Here is a 23,152-nt window from a genome sequence, read left to right as displayed (position 1 = left end):
TACCCCCAAACATGTGAAGCCACTATTTGTGCAATCAGTGCGCAAGTCTTGTTTGAGAAACACCACATAAAAGAAGATTGATTTTCATCTTGGAAATGTCAAACTTCTGCCTGTAATGCTCAGCTACATTTTTCTGAAACAGTGAAGTTCAAAAAGAGCCATACACCTGACAGATCTCTGACACATCATGATAGATGTGACAGGTCTACTACTTTGCTGCCAGAAATGTCCTCCAACAGAATGAGGCAATCAATGAAGAATAATAAATCTATCCCAGATAGTAGAACTATTTTTTGTACATGCATAAGAGAAGAAACAACACATTTTTTATATCTCTGGATCCTCCTATTTTAATAAACTATTACACTAACTTTCTTTAATATTATACAACACCAGTTACACAGTTTAATCTTTATCTGTTTCATCTGTTCAATACTTCTCCATCTAAACTCTTAACATGCATTTTTGTATTATTAAGCTAGTAGAGGAAGAAAATAGATAGAATTTAAAACAAGCTTTCCTGTTAAAAGAACAAGTTTTTCTTACCTTGTTTTCTGGTCCCTCCAAATGTATCTGTTGAATTACGTCCCCATCATCCTAGAAGACATTGTTATTAATACTGAATCAAAATTTTACCTTGAGCGCACAGTGTGAATACATTTCATTTTCCTTTTTTGAAAATTCCCATATTTAAGATAAATTACAGCAAGTTTGGAAAAGTTAATTTGACATTCATAAATCAAGGCTTTCTAGAGAAAGAATTGGTTTGATTTATAACTAATGCCTTTGAATGTATTCTACCACCTACCCTTCAAGTAACAGCCTTGACTTCAGCAACAGAGGGAATATGCTCCAAAATATGTATTTTCTGAAGTCATTTTGACCACAAGACTAACAAAACAAGCACAGCTATGTCAGCTCAAACACACTGATTTAAAGTACGCTTTTTTTATGGTAACATGAGTACGTTTAACATTTTCAGTAAGTAGGCTCAATAAATCTAAAAACTGTTGCTTGAGTAGATTGATGGTTACTTGTGCTTGTGTATGATTTAAAAAATACCTCCATGCATCACTGTCATAATTCTATTTCTTCCATTATTTTATACATTCATAAGCACATAGACAAGATTTAATGTTGCAGTAACCAAGACAATTTGAATTAAGCAAAGCGCACACACACAGAACAAGCAGATATGTGACTAAAGCTCACAAAATTTTGATACTGGGAACTTAATGATATGAGAATTTCCAGGGCTAAAGAGCTTCTATTTATGCACACACAACCACAATCATTTAGCTTTTCTTAGACTGCAGTTCCAAAGAAAAAACAGGGGTATGACAGAGTAGGAATATTATCGCACTCTTACACTCTTGTCTCATGAAATGCAATGGCTGCATTTATAAAGAGGCCAAGTAGCACCTGTGTAAGAAACAAAAAGCAGGGTTTGTTTTGCTTTTGCATCAACATTAAACAAACAAGTATATAAACAAGACATGCAAGTCAGACACACACCTGCAACATACCAAAAGTGTTTGCGTAAGCCTAGATAACATAAGGCTCCTACATGTAATTTGATAGTATATTCTTTGAGGGTATTTGTTCATCAACTGTCAAGGGATAAACAGATGCAGTGCAAGGGGGGCATTCCAACAGATTCACATCTTTATCAACCCAAGCTTGATATCACATAGCGCGTTCCTAGTTACTCCTTCTCACCCACACATGCCTCACGTTACAAGGGGTCACCTGGGTCCACGGCCAGCTGAAATGCCGGCTTCAGCAGCTCACTGCACACCGGCTTCCTTCTGCCCTGGTCTCTCCGAGGCCCTCGATCTCTCCCCCGGCAGAGGCTGGCCAAACCTTCCCCAGATGGCCCCTTTCTTCCCCCCCCACCCTAGCACCCTCACATCTACCCTTCCTGCCCCCTTCCTCCACCTTCAGGCATCCCCTAAACCCACTCCGCCTCAGGGCTGGGGCTGCCCCCAGTGCCCTCAGGCAGGCAGCACGTGGGGGCACCGCACACTGCGATTGGCCTGCACCTCTCCCTGAGACGCTCCGCGATTGGCTGCCGGGAGGGATCTCAATCCAGTCCCACCCCCAGAGATTCCAGATTGTTCCAGAACATTCTGGATCACTCCTCCACCCTCAGTCACCTCCCTCTTCCTGCAGAAACTAAACCCCAAGCGTGCCACAGAGATGGCTCACCACATTTCCCTTTTAAAAAAGGTAAAATTAGTAACAAGTCTGGTGGGAAAGAAACTTAAATTTTGCCTGAAAAGTGGTTCAGACTTCAGATTAATTAGCAACCGCCCCCATAACTGCCTTTCCTTCGGCTTTCTGCTCTGCCCAAAATGGATTTCCCTGAAAAACCAAGCAGAATAGTTGTCTGCCTTAATGCACCGCCTACTAACAAGAAACCACAGCGAAGCACACCTCCACCTACAGGTAAGTGAATAATCTATAGCGCAATTTTCAGTACCTCACAGGCCCTGCCACCAATTTGAAAGTGGTAGTGACACCCTGCAAGTCTCAACCACCTCATCTGGCAGCAGCTCCTCCTCCTCTGGCTCTGCCCCAGTGCAGGTTGCTGTGAGGGAACGGTTACATGCAGCAAGGCAGGCAATGTAAATTGTTGGCTCCTGACACCATTTTGTTCTAATACTTTGCTACAAGGGGTAGCTTGTTGGTCCAGAATAGTCTGTCTATAAGCAAAGGGGAATATGAAACATCAAATGCAGAAAATAAGAACAAAAAGCAGATTTCATAATTGTGTGTGCATGAACGCAAAGGAATCTCACCAAAAAAAGAGTTCTCTTACAATTTCGTGTGCGGCCTCGTTATCCCTGACACCTGGCGAGACACGATTTCATTCTCATGGCTCCTGTGTAGGGCCAGAAAGTAACACGTTTTCATAATTCACATGAGGACACTGAAGTACAGCAAGATTATGATAAACTTTCAAAGAATTATAAAATGTTCCCATGACAATCACTCTAATCTGTGCATCTCATAGCTATTACTAGCAAGCGCAGTTTGTGAAAACAACGATACAGTATGAGGAAAACAAAATTAGTAGGAGCTGTGCATCGCTGCTTTGTAGTTGTTTCTGACAATTAATAAAAGAATTTCATATTAAGAAGTGCAGAGGGAGGAAAGAAAGGGTAATACAAACGTTGGTATTTCTTTTCAAGCTTGATAATATTTTTTGTACAGTATTTTCTTTGAGATCAGACAGATGCCCTGAAAATACCTGGAGCTAACGTTTCATTTCAAAACAAAACAATAACTCTAAAAAAAATAAATAATTTTTTATTTTTTTCTAGGAGCTTAAATAACTTTTGGAATGTACTTTAATTTTTAACGATAGTAAAATATTTTACATTAATATAACGAAGTTGCTTACTATGCCTCAAGCTATTTTTGAATTTTTCAGAACTGGCATAACAGTTCACCTAATCATCTCTAATTTTAATGTCATCATATTAATTTCTGATACAAACATAATTTTTAAACCAATTTAAAATAGATAGCAAGTCTAGAATCAGTACAACTGTTGCAGCATCGTGCCATTTTTTTCTTATTTTGCCATCAATAAGAGCAGTAAAACCAGGCTTTCCAAACTTTACACTGAGATGCTCATGCATATTAGTAAAATCACTATACTGCTCCTCTCATGTAACAAAAATAGATAAATCAAATATTAATAAGTCAGTTGAAACATAATTCGTTTCATCTTGGATTTCTTCTTATTCTTTGTCTTGCAATCAAAACCAACAGAGAATCATACAGCCATTGTACCCCAATGGCAGAAACAATGAAGAGTTGTATATCCATTGCACCCCAATGGTAGTGGATTACAATATATCATTCAGTCTTAACAGAACAAATATTTGAAAGTACAAGCTTTGACTATTCACTTTATGGGAGAAATTGTTCTTTAGCAGAGTGCTAGTTTTGCACATTTTCCTCACGTTGTTGGAACTCTGAATTGCTACCTTTGTTTCTTCAAAACAGCTACATTTATTTACATTTTAAAATAATATGCTTTTCCACATATCGTATCATCTCTAATCACACTGCACATTACACTGGGGGAATTAAAATAAATCTATCAACAACCCATCTCTGGCTAACTTTCTTACTGGCATTCTACTGAGCACAACACTATGAACTGCTGGTAAGGGTGTAACACAAAAACCAAAATTAACATCGATGCACTAATGGCAACAAGATGCACTTGGTGCATATCGTTAGTAGTAAAAATGTAAGAGCAGAGCAAGTTGTGATCACGATAACCTAGACTTCAAGACTCCTGGAGAGCTTCAGGGTTTCTCATGCAGGTGCCTGGGCTCATGCTCAGAGATGTAAGAAGCAACGTTGCCCTCTCCACAGCTCATCCTGTCTTGCTGATAAAGACAAACAATGCCCAGGCTGAAACAGAATACTCAGGCTAGCTTGCTTCCTTGTTTGGGGTATTAAAGGGCTGGAAGAGATTTCCCTTAAGACATGTGAATAAAATAAAACTGCAGGAAAATAAAAAGTTTAACTGATACAGGGACATTTACGTAGAGTCTACCATTACCCCAGGACATAGGCAGGGGGGTAATCTGCAAACTGGTGCAAAATGTAGAGTCAATTGTGAAGAATTATATTTGGAAAAATAGACCATGGAAGAAACTATATGAAAACACTCTGTAATACAAAATGATTTTGAACAGCCATTCCAATTCCAAAAGCTATAAAAGGCTCACCAGATCTAGCTTTCAGTAATAACACTTAAGTACATAATCTTGATTAGCCAAGATCTCTTTAAAATCTTTCCTTTATTATTAGCACAACTTAGATTTTCCAGCTGGTTCACTGTTCCTAAATGTTCTTAACAGAGGAAAGAGGAAGGAGTATGATCTGCAGAAGAAAAAGAGCAGGGCAGTTTCAGTTGAGGCATGGGCCTTCAGAGGTCAGAGAAAGTCAAATACCAAAGAAAAGGGAAAATGGCGCAGTTATCCTAAGATAAGCATATTTTCTCCATGCAATTTTCAACGTGACAGTAGGATACTGAAATAGCAACATTAACTACACATTAAGTCATAGGAAGGACCTTTCATTACAATTTAGTCAAGGCACAAGCCTCTTATTCCCGTCAGTCACATCCCATTCATGTCTGCTGCAACCCTGATCTCTACCCCTGGACCAGGGACCTTAACCACTAAGAAGTGGATTAATTGTTCCATATAAAGAATGACTGACATCTGAAGAGAATTCAATCCTGGAAGTCCACTGCTGTCTTCTGCAGGCATCACCATCTAAAACTAAGTTACCATAGCTGGTTGCATACCAGATCCCTGTTTTCTGGCTTCCTTCATCTTCTCTGGTTACTCTTCAGTCCATCCTTTCAGGTCCACAAGACACAGGGGCAGGAGGTTCCTGCTCTTCAGTGGGTCTCAGATCACATACCTTGCATTTCAGCCCTGCTCGCCTACAGAACAGTTGCCTCAGACTCTCTCCATAACACTCACTCTTTGCCAGATGGTTTTACTGATCAGCAGTTCCCTGGGTGAAAAGAAAGCCTAACTTTGAACAACTGAGGAACAAAGATCTCTTGTGCGTTCTTTCTCCACGTGTTTCAGAAAAGTGCAAATACCCTAGCTTATGCGTTAAAATGGCGGCTTCCTCAGATGTTTTAAGAAAGGGGTTTCTTCTATGGTGACAAAATGCTAAATTGGTTCTAAACAACTGCAGAATAGATGCCTCCATTTCATTACGTGGTTTGCCAAAAAGTGGAAAGTGAAAAACAGTTTCAAACTAAAAGCAAAAGTTTTCTTATTAAACTAGGGCAAACAAGATCCAAAGAAGTCTAGCATAATTTTCACAGTTGTAGTTAATTTTAGCTGCAAAATAAAATTAACATTTTCTACTAAAACCTTGTGAGAACTTACACTGCAGGTAGTGTGGGGACCTCAGGATCATCCTTCTTTCCTTTAGCTATTGCGATTGTTTACCAACGTAAAGTCATCTAAGTCAGTATTTAAAAATAAACTAATCACCAAATTAATTCAAGACAATAAATATTGAAACTTTTTTCCTGATGAGATTAAAATGTAGTCTATTCTAGGTCAACCATGTTCTAGAGAAAAATATATTTGCTTATAGCTGCAAAAAAGAACATTAAAGCCTTTTAGGAAATAAAATAGTACAGAAATTAAAAACAGCACTCTCTGCAGACCAATGTCACTTTACAGAGATTAGTACAGAGCTTCTTCTAAATTTTTTGAAGTGCTTACTTAAACTAATGTGACTCCGAAACATTTTACAAATCACTGAAAGATGAGTACAGCTAAAACCCAGCAGACTCCTTTCCCCCATTGTTCTTAGATTTGTGAAGAACATGTTATTCAGAATGGCCTAAGAGAAGTGAAATTGTATGAAGCGATGAAGAAGGGCGACCTCTTAAGATAAAATTTTTTTTACTGCACATTAGATTAGAAAAATTAAAAAAACCTTTTACATCCTTTAAGTACAGCTCATATGGCTTCCCCTTCATCAAGATAGATAATCTATTGCTTGGATAGAAAAAACAAATCGTGGTAGAGCAAGGGCAGTGACTGAACAGGTCTCTCTCAAAAACTTCATGAATATACCTATCCACACATGAAATAACCAGCTCTTGAGGCAGTAAATAAAATTCATCCCTTCGCTGGGTATGAAATACAGAACACTAAGTAATTCAACTCTCAGACAGTAATTACATGATGTCGAAAGCGGGACCTGTCAACCCTGAGGATGCAGAGATGACCCCAGGATGCTAATGCTTCCACTTACCACACTGCAAACTGGAGAACTAGCACCTACTTTAAATAAAGATTCTGTGATGCATGTCCCTGATGCATGGTGGCTTTATAAATAATTTCCAGTATCCTAGGCCTGAAATGGTTGGCAGCCAAGACAATTTCCAAAAGAATACTGAAATCACCTGAGGAAATTATTCCAGTTCCTGCTTGCCCTGCTCAGGCAAGAATTAATTCTATTGCTCCTAGCACATCAAAATCACCTGGAAGAGGGATTCCCAAACCCCGTTAGGCATTACAGTATGAGACAAATAAGTACTAGATCTACATCATACACAGCCCACCACAACATCACAAGCCAGCAAAATAAATATTGGCAGCTCCCACCACTCTCACTGCAGATGCTGGTACCTAGGCAAGAACACTTATCAATGCACTGCTGTGTAGCTAATAAACATGAAACTGAGTTTCCAAAGAAAGCACAGCACAGCTGTTTACAACTTTATCCCACACCAAGCAAGATTCCCTTGCCTGAAATCCTATGTTTCTTCTGATCTTTTCAGCACTCTTGCACCTCGCTATAGTAGTAACAGATCCAGGATACAGTAAGTGGCCAGGGATTGATTTTCTGCACTCTCTTTCTAGTATTATCTGCCCATATAATAAAGGAAGTTCATCATCAGGACAAGGTTTGGTCACAAGAGAATGATGCCCACCTGGAAAGCCTAAGAATCACCTTAGTATGGGCTGAGCAGTGGGGGCCTTCAGTGGATCTCTACCCAAAACGTTCCTGGAGGCAGACTCATCCACAGGTCAGATGGCTAAACAGCCCCTTGAATCTTGTGTTCTCTACCCTTGGCAGAAAAGCAGGTGTGTTGGTGGTGTATGCCAGGAATGGAGTGTCTCAAAGCTCCTCTGTTTTCCATTAACTCACTTTAAGTACTGGACTCAGCAGCGTCTTAAAATTGGTCACTACTGTCTTTCTTCTTTGCTCTTCTTAACAGCCTGTATTTATCTCACTGTATTCAGACACAATACAATCAAAAAGTAAACTATGATATACATAATCATCATTAAAAAAAATTACAGCTATCACTCTCCTTTACTGTCCAACCCCCCCCCCCCCCCAAGTGGCACAGATAAAAAAATAGGTCTAGCAGCGTGTCTGTTACCAGACTACCTTAAAAAATTTAAAGATAAGTCTGTCATAAGGTTGACTGAAGGTATTTGTAAAACTCACTGTTATACTGATTTTAGAAAATTTACTGTACTGCTAGCCCATGTATCTAATCAAACCTTTACAAAGGCATATTCTTTCCTTCAGGGCTTTTCATGTCTAGGCCATATAAAGGATATATATTCCTTTAAGTGGCAATGGTTTCTGAATGATACATTTCTAACTGATCTATGCTTTAACCAGTGTGTATAAAACTTGACAGGAAGCTCTAAACTGATGACTATTCCTACGTTGCTCTTGCACTGCCTAGAAAGGGCAGTATTTGTTTGAATTCTTAAAACAGAGTCCCAATCTTAAGAGATTGCAAGGACTGAAGAATGCCACTGATGTGGTGATAAAGGTTGTTTGTTTGTTTGGTTGGGTTTTTTTAAGCAAACAAAATTACTGGGAAATGTACACTGAAATAAAAAAAGTTAACAGGCTGCTCTCAATGGTCAATGCTATCTCTGAAATCATTATGTTCCATTGTTAACAATCAAATAATATGAATAACTATGAGAATTATTTTGAGAACAGCTGAATAGAAGTCAGGTTACCCTGCTAAAAGGCAATTTTGATGTTCAAAGGTGAATTAAGATACTTACATATTAACATCACGGGTGAAAAAAAGAACAAACTTGAATTAAGGAAATAATTCAGTCATCATCTTGTTATTTTTTAAGGAAAATACTTCCCGAAAACTTTCCACAACAGACTTTTTCTCAGCATTAGCGGCACCTAGAGCCAAAGACAAGTAGTCAAAGTACCTTGCAATGACTCAGACAAGGCAACTTATCTTCTCCAAGCTAATTAAAGGGTTTTTCCTCTGTGCCTGAAGCTATCTAATCATGCAAGAAGTATTCCCCCATCATTAGAGATGGCTCTCGAATTAATTTTGCAGTATGATGCAGACTGAATTTAGTACCTGACTTTTTAATTATAATAGTTTGATGCAAATCTTCCTAAGTTTTCAACATAAACATTAAAAAAAACCCAAAGTACTTGATGAAAGGAAGAGGCTAACATGATTATAGGTATGGTCCTAAAATCAAATACTTAAGACACAAACACTCAAGGATCCCTGAAGGTCCAGATAATGTTTGAGGCATATTTATAAATCATTGAAAATGACAGGTATATGTTTAGATATAAATTTATAGATCTAAACAGCAGTTCTGTTAATTGCCTCACAACGGATCAGCTCCTCCAGCAGAGTGACTACTGAAATATAATTATGGCTACAGAAGTGAATGCTTACCCTACTGCTCTCCAGAAACTTAGCAGTTACCCATCATAAAAAGTTCTTGGCTCACATGAACACTTGCAGAAGTAATTTCCGACTGTTCCCATTCCCACTACCTAAGTTAAAACTAGAGTAGCTGCAACAAAGGACATCACTCATAGAAAGACAAGCCAAAAAGAGAGGAAGTGGGGAGGATCATTGGAGAAGCTTGTACTAGCCAAAGGACTGAGAAATCCAGTTATGATTTGAACATAAAATGTAACATATAAAAAAAATGAATAATGAAAAAATTGCAGAAAAATGGTGGAGACAACAGAGTTGTTTTCAAGGCTACCGGAGACTTATGCTGTGACTTTTATTTATTCCTTTTACCTTAATTGTGCTGAGCTACTGAAATAATATATTTCCTCCCAGTTCTGGCTTCAGGTTTAGCCTAGCAAGATTTTTGAAAGCCTATTATGATTCCCAAGTCAACTCCAAACCAAAGCTGCTTCTGGATGGGATAGGATTTTCTTTCTGTTTTTAAAATTAGGAGAGCCCCAGAGTGAATGTGGATGGGGGTAAAATCGGTACCCACCACCTGGAGAAACAGCTTCTTTTCGTTTGAATCTGACGTAAAGATTACCCTTTTCTAACCCAGTAAATAAGACAGACGCACACACAAAAAGCTAATGCCATGGAGGAGTTGTGGGACATGTGCATTCCAAAGAATGCAGTTTGCTGTATTTCTGTGCTAAGCTTTTCAAGAATTATGCTTTGTGCTGGAAAACAAAGACCTAAAACACAAAGGGAAAACATGTCCTTTGCATTGCACGCCATTTGCACTCACTGTATTATACATTAGCCAGCAGTCAAACAAGTTAAATGATAAAGCTCTTATAAGGCATCATCTCACATCCTTAGCTGCCAGGATTCCTTCTAAGATGCTCAATAACAAGTCCTCTGTTTAATGTCATTATACTCTTCTCCTTAAGCTCCGCTTTCCCTTACAAAGTAATCAAACTATTAACATTGCCATACAGTCTCTGAAATAAAAGATTTATGAATGCAAGGAATACTGTGTTGCAGTACTTTTTGTTTTGTTTGTCTGTGTGATTATTCTGAAGCTAATAGAAGAATCTTATTCTAATCAGTGCAGCAGCCTTCTTAAAAATGACTGAGATTTCACACTCTTTTGTTATTTGTAACTGGCCTTAAACCAAGCAATTTTGTTTTCACAAAAGACAGACATAATCCAAATGATTAAACAGCTAGAAGTCCATTGCTAACGAAACAGACTATGTAGCAGTCACGCCTGAGATAAGATCTGTATATCATTTTGGCAGCTTTATCATTATTTTTTTTTTTAACTCTTAGCAGAAAAAGGAGCAATTGTAAAGGGCAAAAAATCTTTCAAGAGATCTTTTAATTTCCTTTTTATTCTTCATAATAAACAGAATAAATATGTCATCTTTTAATATGCTGAATTAGGCAAAGTGTTTTAAAACACAACGTTGACTGGTATCAGTATGAAGATAGCAGCATATCCTTTATCAGTTTCAAAGTTCTTTACACATTTTCCGGACTTTGATTTCTGGAATTATTGGCTATCCCAGGGAAAAAAAAAAAAAACTGCTTGCAGTCAATACTTAGGTTGCAGAGCACATTCCACTGTAAAATTTTCTATTTTCTTCTTTGTTGTTCGGAAGAAGGTCTAAGAGAGGCTGTTATCTTCTCTATGCCTTTAAGAATAGAAAGGGACGAGGCTGTAGGAGATGAAATAGAAGTTTTCTCTGGAATTCCACAATTCAACTGTGAAGAACCATCTTTTCCTGGTGTTTCCTGAGCTGATGGAATATTTTAATTGTCGTCCTTCTAAATAAATCCAAACAGGATTCTTCTTATCTGATCTTACACTCCTGCCCTCAGCAACACTGCATGATGTAGAGCATGTAGGACCTTCCAGTAAAAGCAGGGAAAGCCAGGATCTCCTATTACCCCAATCTGTGTTCTGGTAAAAGGCCTCAGAGGACCTTCTCCACCAGGAACACAAAGGTGTTTTCTCTCCTTATGCTTTCCAAGACAAGAGGAAGGAGACCAAGCAAGACTCCAGGACTGAATTAATTTCCCATCTGTTATTTTTAGAAATGAGATGGTGACCACCAGGCTGTTCCAAACATTTCTAACTCAGACATCACAGCTGCTCCAGCAGTAGCAACATTCCTGTACCACCAACTGAAGAACCTCCCTATGAAACACAAAAGCAGCACAAAAGAGTTCAAGGCTGAAGCTCTGATGATGACTGTAACGCTCCTTTCCATTTGGCACAAAAACTGAACAAATGCAAAATACTCTGTACACAAGATGCATTTTAGTGCAGCTGCATTGTCTCAGCAAACAACAGAGTACTTCTGGAGGAGTGTACTGCGTTTCTCCATTGCTAAAAATCATTCAGTAGGTGCAGTCAGGAGGAGAGGACTCGTCATAAAATGTCTTATCTGTTGCGCCCATCAGGGCATTTGTGGACCTCTGTCAGCAGCTGGTGCCAGCAGGGCACCAAAAGCAGAGAATTTATGGAAATAATGAGTTACTAAATGGTAGTAAAATAACAACTGAAAGAAAACTGATATGGGAACTTTGACAGAAATTGTAGAGGTCAGAGCAGCCTGTGTTTTGTCATCAGCAGCATAGTTAAATACATAATAGAGCTTATTCCAGTGAAGGGGACAGCAACAATAAAAGCAGATGCTCAAAAAAAAAGTGTTGTAACTTTCAATTTTGTTTGAATTAACTCTTTATCAGATGGGCAAAACCAGGGAGACCAATACAGACTTTAGTATTGGAAAATTCTTGGAATAAATTAGTTTAAGCTATTCACATACATGTGACATGAAACTGACTTTTGAAACTACATCCAGAAAGCTTGGAAAATAGAGCAGCTATCTTCTTACCTTATGTTTCTATTTACATTCCACCTAAGTTCAAAACAGCTGTAGGTCTAAAAGCCTTCCCAATTTTTCACAAGTCTGTTCTCTCAACAGATCACCAGACCACAAAATCTTCCACACTGCCCTAAAATGAGAAGTCAAGGGGAAAAGTCAAGCAAGGAATACACGAGGAGGGACTAGGTGGCAATACTCTATTTCAAGTTGGAGGGACAGCCTCATGGTCTGCTTTTATGCTGATGCAAAGGAGACCAAAAGGTACAGATAGAATGGTGGGGAGGGAGCAGGGGCTTACAGGGATGACAAGGAAACAAAGATGAGACATTAGACTGCAGCAACAAAACCACAGGGTGCAGAAGTCATCCTATAACAAACATTGGGGTTATACTTCATCAAAAGGTGTTCCCTACAGGTCACAAGTGAGAAACACAGACTGTGTTAGAGGAGACATCACCCATCCATGCCATGGTTACACAGCTAAACGTAGCTTTGGGGATAACTGCAACAGGAAGATTGAAGCTTTCACACCACCAGCCCTACAAGCCTCGCCTTCCCACACTGCTTGCCCACTCTCATGCATTGAGACCCAGCCATTAAAACAGTGAAGTTGATTCTGAGTGCATACGTGACTTACAAAAGCACAAATAAGGCTAAAATATCAACCCCTGAGAAGTGCTGTCAGAAAAAGGCTGCTTGTACAACCTTATTTTGGCCCCTTGGGGTATGTTTTCTGTGATATAATGCCTGACTGTGTAATACCTTTTCCATGGGATCTCTTTGTGAAAAATTTTACAGGTTGGACAAAACCATGTTACTAATCAACCTAATATATCTTCTTCTTCAGAGTGTGATCCTAGATTTTGTTCACTGCACAACACTGAGAAACTGCCATGCTATATTAGACACTCCCTCCTGAGTTTCTCTGTAATGCTCACCAGCAGTAGAGCAGCACAGAGTCTGAGCCACAAACAACTGATATTCCCAACACACAGGGAGCTGCTTTCCCCACTAGACAGACTAGAAGCAGAGGATAGAGGACAATAAAAGCAATAAAGAGTTTACTGGTTTCAACAGTCAATTAGAAGTGTCCCAGTTTTCACAGTAACTAACTCTGTCACATGCTGAATTTACTCACATTTCTGAGCTTCTACAACTCAAGAACAATGGAATACAGAAGCAGAAATAACCAAGTAGTCTGGGTTAGGCCAGCTGCCCACCTTCAGTAATGGGGCTGCAGCACAGAAGGAGGGAGAGAATCCATCTATCTAGTGCAGTGTTCAGGAGCTTTGACAGACATGCTTTTCTAGTACTGCTTCATGTACGATGCATTTTGCAATTTCTAGATAAAATGGGCAACAGTCCTATGGAACTACATGATCTGAATTTGTGTCTGCATCAGAGCACCATGTGTCACTACCGAGTGATGTACATAACCTATGGGAAAACAGGATATTATCTTTACAGTAACAGACTACATATTAAGCAACCTGTCAAAACTTTTGAAGGCTCCACTCTTCTACCTCAAAAAATTACTGCAGAACATATTCTGGGTTACAACCTGTGATTTATACCACAGACACTGGAGAAAGGCTCGGTATATGATCAAACCTCTCATTTTCAGAGGCTTCACCAAATGCTTATATTCAGCATAACAGCACTGCACATTTGTAAGATCAGCTGTGATATTTCCTATTTTCTGAGTTGTTCATTTCCTTAAGATTCACTGCATTTCATAAAAATATTTATCCTTATAATATATACACACATCAATTATATGTATCACATTATACACCAAAACAAGAGTGTACCAGTTCAAAGCATGTCTAAAGAGAGCCTAGCGGTAAGCTAAATTTCAATCCAAGACATGCACAAGGAGCAGCAAGGTTCATCACAACGTTGCAGCCAGATCTGCAGAGCAGCAGTAGCATCCCTTCTGGCAAGGCCAAGAAAAAGCTGCTGTACTGAGCTTGTGAGCACTTGCTCTCTGAACTGCTTGCACTGACAGGCAAGTCCTCACAGACTGAAGAATATGTTCTGCAGAAGGATCCAAACTGTCAGATGTAAATATTCTTGTAGTATATTTGTATGCTTATTGTACCAGAGGAAAGTTGAAAACTTTATGACATCAGGAGTTTATGAAAGTGTGTCTTGTCTTGATACATTTCAAATATCTGATAAACAAATAGATTATTACAGCGTACTGAAAACCCTCTGGTTGTTACTTCCTGATTCTGAGTTTCACACACAGATGACTAACTAGCCTAGAAACGTCTCATTAGTGCTACAGAGCACTCTGTTCTCAGCTAACGACAGGCAGTGTAAAAACACACAAATATCATAAGAACGAAAAAAAGTTAACTTTCTGAGTCAGGTCAGCAGAGGCTCAATTTAACATACCTTGCAGTAACTTCAAACAGCAAATCAGAACGTGCCTTTTGTATCACAGACCAATTGCTGTCACTCTGGATTCCTTAAATCCATTATTTATCAGTGGAGAGGCAAAGGATCAGTCCAGGGGAGAACAGGAAGATACTTCTGAATGACCATATGGGCCAAAACAGTTCACAGAAAAATTAATCTAAATCTACCACTGAATGAAAAAAATAAAAACAAACCTAAAACAATCAGTCTATATGATCAAACTATATGATTGGTAAAGGAAAACCTGAGCAGAACAGCTTCAGCTCTTTCTGCATCTTGCACAGTTAAATCCAGTGCTCTAAATTTTTTATCATAAAAAATACTAAATCATAACTCAAATGCCATAAACTTGCAAGTTACTTGACACACATATAGCAAAACATGCCAACTGCGTAAGTGATTTTACAATTTAATGTCTCCTTTTCACAAACTGCTTACATGTGAGACATTTTTAAAATGCTATTTTAATCATGAGCTTTTCTACTTCTTTTTGCAAAGTCCGTTTTGTCTGGTTTCAGGTAGAGCTAGAGGACTGCTAAGATCTTGAGGAGTAACACATGAGGTTTTATCTTCAGTATGACATCTTGTCCTGCCTATGTACTTGAAATTAATCTTTTTTTTCAGTGTACATAAGATGAAGAGAAGTATACAGAATTAGGGAGGAAGAAGTACCTACAGACTGTTTAACAAAACAAGGCAGGATGCACTTAACTTCCTAAATCTGGCAAAATGAAGGGCAAGAGAATATATTGTTACTTTCTACATACACCAACTGTGTGAAGGGCAAACAAACTAAGCTAAGCAAAATGAAACTTGTTGGCAGAAATATAAATGTGTGTAAAAGAGCCATAGGTACTATGAAGCAGTATGTTCAGAACAGCCTCACTGTAGGAAACACAAGAACAAAATGACCTACTCAATTTAAGACCATCTTGATTAATGTGCAGAAGGATTATCTGGCACAGCTAGCTGAAAGAGCAGCCACCCGATGGCCTCTCCAGTCCAAGAGGCTTATGTTGGAACAGAATCTATAGACAACACTGCAAAAAACCATTAAATATTTGACACAGCACATCTGGGCAATGTACAGCAGTACCAACACACAAAATGCAATATGGCAAATGTTCTCTGCTAATGATGGCAGCACTAGCACAGCCCTCCTGCCTCAAGGACATGCATGTTTGCTTCCACAAGAACTGCTGTTCTTCCGTGCAGTGCAACACACCCACACCGGATTTTGGAAGCTGTCTCACCCAGTCACAGCACCACCCATCACACTTGCCTTGTCCATTTATGTAAAAACAGACACAAGCAAGCACTTCCACAAGGGTGCAGAACCACTGCAGTGAGAGGCATAATCCTCAAGAAACAGAAAAGTTCCAGCTCTTTGTGAACATGGACATAACCCACATTTAAAGCATATTGAGGCTGACAGAGGGAAAGAGGCTGAAGCTTTGGTCCGCTTGTATTTTGTAGCTGCTACGTTACTGGTTTTCTATCATGTAAACATACAGTATTTTTTTTTTTTTACATCAAAATCTAGATATATTAAAAATGAGGAGTTCCACCTACATATTAAAGACTTCTAAGCAGTCATAAGAGAAATGCCAGCTGCCAGTGACTAGCAAAACAACAGCCTGAGTTCTCAACTTAGTACTAAAAAAAAAAAAAAAAAAAAAAAAATTTGGATTCACACTCAATCCTTCTATTTGATAATGACCTGCACTCTTAGAGAGGCGATCTGTTTGTATTTTCATTCTTTTTGCAATAATGCTATGTTATTCCTAGCTTCTAAGTTATACATCCATGGTCAAACTACCAAACTTGGATATTCTTAGAACAGAGACTAACCAAATGTCAGACAAAAGAGGATGCATCCCTCTGTTCCCTGCACAACACCTTCACTCAAGGATAAACCTGAAGAAATTTCTGAACTGTACTCACATAGGCTAGTAAATGTAAAGCATTTCATCATACAGAAAACACAGGGAGTTAGCCTCGAGAGCTTTCTTTGCTACATGGCACAGTTCAGATAAGGCACAGAAACACACGAGAAGGATTATTGCTGTAAATCCAAAGAAAGTACTCACACTTACACTGGAACTGTAACAGCCCCACCAAACTGCATTTGGCTCGTCAGCCCTGAGGTTTGCTTCCCGATGGCAGTGTGCTCAAGGAAGAATTTCGAAGAAAAAAACCGCTATCTTTGCTAGATGGAATATGCAGTTATATATTGGCTCTGAGAAAACACCAAAGTTTGTCAAAAGCAAGAGATCACAAAGAGCTATAGGTTCACTTCATAGAAGTCCAAGTCTAAAACTACTTCAGTGATAAAATGACTCCACTAGTATCAGTGCAACAGTATGAATTTACGTGATGACCTTGGAGTGATTCAAAAGTCACACCTCATTATTACCCAGCCAAGTACAACTAAATGCAGAATCTGGCCCAGTTAACTTAGAATTGTAAAGACTGAATGAGGATGACTCTTATAGACACTAATTCGATTCAAAGAGTAAAGCAGAAAACCAAACCCTGCAGTATGAACGTAAGGATGGAAATGGAAACATGTCTAATCTATTAATATTTTAAAAATTAAAAAAAAAATTGAGACAAGACTTTTTAAAAATAATTTGTCCATGTATCACTTCAATTTCAGAAAGTAATTTCAGGACTTTCCTTTTGCAGCATCTCTATTCTCTCCTCACCTACCCATTTTCAGTCCTTTCTTTTTTCTTTCTATACTGCTCATTATTTTTATTCTATTAGATTTAATAATCTGTACATTCTTTTCCCGCTCACTTGCTGCTTGGACTCATGTACCCCATCACAAACTGTTAAGGCTACTTTGTACTTATGACTGTACGAGATCTTGCTTGCTGCAAAATCCAGCCATGTCTAGAACGGATTTTGGTAGAGATGAAGCTTAGTCAGGATTAGTGACAAAACAGTGCCTTATATGCATACTAATTTACATCAAGGTAGCAATACTAGCATGTATTTTGTTTATTGTGAAGATGCAGAACAATCCTACCTTTTCCTCTTTTTTAGGGGATGGGAGGAGGATTATGAATATTTTCTTGCTTTATTGGATGATTTATTGTAATTAAGGAGCTTCATAAGGGTACAGTTCAAGGAAAAAAAAAAAGTAAGTATTGACTTTGACTCAGCTCCTGACTTACAGTTATTGCAACCAATTTTAAGAGGCAGCACAGGGGGAGGTAGCATTTGCTCCCAGTCCTCTCAGGAAGTCATGTAAGCACAGAATCAACTAATTAACGTAACATCTATTTCTGTGCCAAAGCAGCAATAGCTTCCATTCATACATGCACTGACAGATCTTCAGGAGCAGAAAATACCATTTAGTATACAGTGAAAAATGCTGTATATAGACCTTTAACACCTCCTCTGAATAATTCAGTAGAGCAAAAGGAGGCAACAAAGCTTACTCAAGGTAGCTGCAACTCTAAAATCCATGTGCCATTTTCAAACAACAGTATTACAACTCCAGACAAATGTCAGAGCAGCAGCAAAATGTAACACAGTCAAGTACAAAGTATACTACTTCTGGGTGTCTAGTGTTTTTGTTTGCTTTTTGTTTTTAATTTTATGTTTGCTTCTAAAGAAGGAGTTTAACTTCTATTTAGGGAAAAATGCTATAGTAAGACCAAGTACTCTATGAACAGAATAGAGTAACAAAACGGAAGGTTAAGAAACACCACTATTGCATGCTGTTACAGAGTCAAGAAAACAGTTGTTAATTGGCGCTTCTCTTTGAGGCTTTTCAGAGACTGTATTATTGCACTAAAAATGTTTAGTAAAAAGAAATTAAATATCTGCCAACAGCTAATGGCTGCTAGCCAAAATGCCAGGATGCTGTTTTGGGCAAACTTGCTGGCATGCCTTACAGGGTTTACTGCCTAGCAGGCCTTCTTTTCTGGGCAGTTCCACAGCAGAAGTGGCTGAGCAACATTTTATTTACTTTTTGTTAATCAACAGTTATTGCTTTCAGAACAATTATACCACTCTAAGTGGCACAATATTGTAACAACTATTTTTATCAGTTCTTGAAAATGCATGGGGATTTGTGGACTGCTTGTAAAGGGTATGTGAAAAATGACTATGGAAAGCAAATATATAGCAGCCCATGTATGTGAACTGAAAATACAGAATTATACTCCACTAGAAAATACTTCCATATCCACAAAGGCAGTATCTGCTAAGGTCTAATTTCTGCATGTTATTGTATTAAATGAATTAAGTACCACAAAAGACATATGATATATTGTTGCTGCCAGCTATTTTAATAACAACACTTTTATTGTTAACAAATACAGTCCTTAAAATTCATAACTTTTATTCTTATCTCTGAACTGAAAAATTTCCTAGTTCAACACAGTATGTGAGAAAAAAAAAAAGTTTGGCCAAATAACTATGGAAGAAGTGTCTCCTTAGTCTGTCTGCATTAACAAAAGAAACAGTACCAAAAATTACTATGCGAATAAGGGTTGCAGATTTTGTCATGTGAGAGGGTGGAGAAAGTCACAATAGGAGATAAATACTTCTATCATGTATTCTACTTAGAGCTCTCTGCTTAGGTTTAATTCTGAAAATCAAAGTGACAAGTGGAACCAGACATCTCTGGGGTGCCTAAACCTAAACACACCTAGGATAAAAAGGTCTTGTTGCATTTAAGGGCAGCTGTAGTGGACCATGCAGAAGTTTCAACTTGCTAAGGGCATGCCCTTAGCTAGTTAGTAATGGGCAATTAAGGAAAAAAAAAATAAGGATAGGGAATAAGAGAGTGATTTTGTCATTATCCATCTTCTAGAGAGCGAGAAATTTAACATAAAGCCTTAAAATTTCTGCATCAGAAAAAGGACCCTTTGCATGTAGTACTTGCTTGTTGCTTTTTAACCTCTCTAAAATCATATTTAATACCACCCTGAAGGTACTGAGGGATCTTAAATCTAGAAGTACTTAACTTCAGCTTCAACTTAGCTTCAACTTCAGCATTCGATTCCTCTTTCCTCAGTCTCTGCATCATCCCAAAAGTATTCCTCTATGCCCAGAACTGGAAAAACAAGCTTTCCCTCAAAATAGCACTAGAATTTAAAATTGAATTGTACTGGTGAAGCTATATAATTTTAAGGATTAGCTTAATATTGATTCTTTATGCAATGATGTAATTTCTCTTCCTCAAAAAAATAAAAAAGTTAAAAATGTTCAACTCTTAAAGCCAATTTCCAGCCTTCACATGGCATAGGCTGGCAAGGGCAGTAGGCAGATGCAGAAATCGGAATGCATTTTTCTACCAGATGTTTCTGGGTCTTTCCTCGTCTCATCAGTGACCTTGTCGGGCAGCATCCCTGCTCCCTATTTTGGCAATGTGGTGGTCAATGTGGGAGCCTAATGGAGAATCAGTTTTATTCCCTGGAATTCTTGCTTCATATAATGAAATGCTTTTCTGTACAACAACAATACTCTGTGATATTTTTCTAAATTTTCTCCAGCAGCATCATGAGATGCATAATAATTTTATAGAAGTAGTTTAAAACTACAATAATGCCTATTTTATATATACACATACTATTTCTAAGGCAAAGACTCATTACATGACTAAACTATCACTGTAAAATAACTTTGGATATGAAATACCCGAAGTTTTAGGTTTGAGTTGGGGGGGGGGTTGAGGATTAAAATCCATACTCTCAGCATCATCATGTCTCATTCATTAGCAACTCCACCTCATATTTACAGTCTCCTGCAAACATCTGCAGCATGAAAAGATAAAAATTAAACCACATTTCTAAAGTGAATTGTATCTTCTAGAATTAGAATATGGTCATTTACCTCGTGAGATTTCTCACCTTGTGATTGTGAATATACTAAAAGTAGATCATTGTTTTCACATTTACTTTCACAGATGTTCATTTTATTTAAGAGGGTTGTAAAACATACACAGCCTTCATTTCCCAGTATTTAAAAAGCTAATTAAATAACCTCTGCAAGTCCTGATCATTTTTATTTCAGAACAAACAAAGTTTTCTCCAGGGCAGGCATAATGCTGCTCAACAAGTACAGACAAAATTGAATTTTACTGCCCCAAGGATATGAACAAAATAACTGGTTTGTTTTTTTTTTTTTTCTTACGCCCAAAGCAACAGCGTGTAGTTCTGAGATGACAGTGGGCCTCCAGGCTCCACAGTCTTCAAGAAGCTCAGGGTTAAAACCTCCCACACAGGCTTAGCCCAGACTTTTTCATGGCAAACACTCACGCCCTCCTTATTCATCTTTGCAGCCTCTCCTGCCTCCTCAGTCCCACAGTGCTGCCCTGTTCAAGGTTCAGCTGCTCAAACCAACAGCTTTTTTTTTTTTTTTTTTTTTTTTACCATTTTTCAGTAAATCTCCCTTTCTTAAACACAACAGGCTGTTTCCCTAGTGCTTTCATCAGAATAGGCACCCTTAAGAGGTCATGGAAAACTACATCTAGGTTAAGAAAGCTAATTTGCTGCAATGCCTCCAGAACAAAGTATATTCCTGCAGCTTGGAAATCAAGAGAATTACATAAATCGCATGCAAAAGCACAACTGAGACCTAGTAACCTGAAAGAAAATGATGAAGAAATGCCCACTTCAGCAGCTACCAAAAATGATACACTCAAGTATTTGGATAAGGCAGTAGAGCAGAAAGTCATTCAATTCCATTGGTACTTTTTGAGCTGCAGTGAGGACAGCTACCATGAGAGCCAGGCATAGCACAATACAGGTCATTCTGGGACTCCAGAAAACATAGCGTATTTGTACTTCTATGGAAAGCAGTGTCCAAAAAAAGTGTCTCTTCTCTTAGCGCTAAAGTGCCCATTTCCTCTAGAATTTTCTGGTCTTTATGTCCTGAGATTGTTCAGGATGCCAGCAACATCTGGGTCACCTGACATTTACTGAGTGAAATGAAAGATGTTTTATGTATAATTAACACATTCAAACTTCCTAGTTTCTGGCATTCACATGAGATTAATTATGTATAATATTTAAAGTGCTCAAATTTAAATTCTGAGCAGCTTTTGATTCTCATACTTGAGAGCACTAATGAATCATCCTTTCATCCCATTTGGCTTCTAAGCAGATATGAGTACAAAAATTATGTAAAAATTAAAATGACCCACAATACTAAATCACAAATAGCAAAAGGTGGGAAAGATATTTAAGTTATCACAATGTACTTCACTCTAGAATATAACAGCAGCTCCAGCAATAAAGTTTGTTTTAAAGTTCAGCTATATGAAACTTGTTCCTCATTCATTACACTAGATGTTTTACTGAAGTGCTGTCACAGAACATAGAAAATGGGTATTTTCACATTGTATATTTACGATGCTAAGGCCAGTATTTTACACCTATTGCATATTTACACATTCAAAGGTAATGCTCTATATTTTAACTTAACTTTCCAGGTAAAATAACCTTGCGAACACTTCCAAGGAATCTACTTCTACAGTACTCTTATAAGTTAGCAAAAACACAAAATGAGCAGAGCGCAGAGACTGTCATGAACTCCCCATTCTGGAACGTATTAGATTTTCCCTACATAGCACCTGCAGCTGCCAGGCGCTACCCCAGGCATCAGGTTTAGGAAGTAGAAACACAGTGATATTATACTGCCATATCGCTGGATGGTTCTGCTGCAAAATGTTTACCATCTACAGAGAAATCAGTAAGTTATACAGATTTTTCTCCATTTCCAAATCAATACTTGTCCCTTTTCTTTTTCCTACTTAGATTTTAAAGATCTTCTTTGAAAGAAGGAAATAGATTGGGTCTGTGCAATCTCTCTCTGCTATACCCTGTGCTCTCTCTACTACACCTCAGTATTTGAGAAGACAAATGCCATCAAAATAAACACTTAATAATCTAAAATATACCCAAAGGAGATGTCATGTGAAAATTTTAAAAGCAAACAAGTTGACAAAAATAAAATCCTTTTTTATTTTTACTCAAATAAGCATCTTAAAAATAAAAGTCTCACTGTACATTTCAAGCATTTTTCTTCAATATACTTCTGTTACTTAACAGCCTACCTAATCCAAAAGGTGTGTAAACTCCATTCCCGTTCTCTTACGGATGATGATTTCTTGAATCCTAACCTTGAAAACTAAATCTACAACTAAAAGGTTTGACTTCTCACCTGCGAATTCACAGCACCAAGACACTTCCTTCAATTGCTGTATCCTTTCCACAAACTACTTTCCAGTAGAAGTAAAATTAAAATAAAATAAAATTAGCCTAAGTATAATACTTCTGAGTTTCTGAAGCAGTAACTTCTGCAGGGTACTTAGACACAGGCAGTTCCCTTGTCAGGCACACTTCATATTTTCATATTAAAATAAGTCAATGGAAGGTAGGGTCCTTATGGCAAAGAAATAGAAGTCTTAACCTGCTACTTACCCCAGGAATTATCTTTTTCAATTAGTAAGGACATCTGAAGGCAACTGTATGTTTGTGAAAAGCTAAAAGAAATACATGCAAGAAAAAGATTCAGAAACAAAAAAGATGAACTTAAT

General features: G+C 38.0%; 1 protein-coding gene across 1 annotated transcript in view; it reads right to left on the bottom strand.

Moving 5' to 3' along the window:
- PCDH15 (protocadherin related 15) overlaps positions 1-23,152 on the bottom strand; it is a 725,853-nt gene that overhangs the window by 660,278 nt on the left and 42,423 nt on the right. Inside the window, exon 2 of the mRNA XM_052799247.1 lies at positions 547-597. The gene's annotated coding sequence lies outside the window, so the exon portion shown is untranslated. The remainder of the gene's footprint in view (positions 1-546; positions 598-23,152) is intronic.

This window comes from Harpia harpyja, chromosome 10, assembly GCF_026419915.1.
Source record: "Harpia harpyja isolate bHarHar1 chromosome 10, bHarHar1 primary haplotype, whole genome shotgun sequence".
NCBI lineage: Eukaryota > Metazoa > Chordata > Aves > Accipitriformes > Accipitridae > Harpia > Harpia harpyja.
Note: the sequence above shows the minus strand (reverse complement) of the source record. Positions and strands in the feature narration are given on the sequence as shown.